At 43.7% G+C, this 561-nt stretch overlaps 1 pseudogene; it reads right to left on the bottom strand.

The window, feature by feature from the left end:
- LOC138161024 (cyclin-dependent kinase 11B-like) overlaps positions 1-146 on the bottom strand; it is a 1,296-nt pseudogene extending 1,150 nt beyond the window's left edge.
- Between the last annotated feature and the right edge of the window lie 415 nt (positions 147-561).

The raw sequence follows: 561 nt of genomic DNA on the forward strand, positions 1-561 counted from the left end.
CTCTCTCTCTCTCTCTCTCTCTCTCTCTCTCTCTCTCTCTCTTTCTCACTGTACCTACCACTCCCAACAGCACAGTTGCTGCCCACCCAGAGACTGGGGAGAAGCAGCATCGAGTGCCGGAGAGGAGTGCATTCCCCATTTGACATGACCTGGTGATGTCACATTTGAGCTTTTCATCTAAGTTTTAAGAAACCTTCTCTCACACAGTTTTGAACACTAAAATTGTACATTTTAAATAAATATTATAGTCTTTTTCATCTGTGGTGTTTGCCTTCTACCTAAATATGATTTCCCTAAATTCTACATTTTGGGGGCCAGGAAGAACTTTTATGGCTTGAATGTCTGTCTACGCTCTAAGATTTCTTCCTCTGAGGTCAGACCCCAGAGCATTTCTGCAATTATTACACAACAGGCAGAGCTGAGGTGATCTCAGGTTGTGTGGGTATGGTCCTTTGTACCTGGGGCTAGTGAGAACATCAGAAGTTAGATACCAATTCCACCTCCCTAAGCAACTATCTTAAGTCCTTTCCTGGTCTTTCCTTACAAAAGCTTGGATCTGGC

The sequence above is a fragment of the Petaurus breviceps genome, unplaced genomic scaffold (assembly GCF_028583685.1).
Source record: "Petaurus breviceps papuanus isolate PSGF00001 unplaced genomic scaffold, PetGlider_PUasm1.0 118, whole genome shotgun sequence".
Taxonomy (NCBI): Eukaryota; Metazoa; Chordata; class Mammalia; order Diprotodontia; family Petauridae; genus Petaurus; species Petaurus breviceps.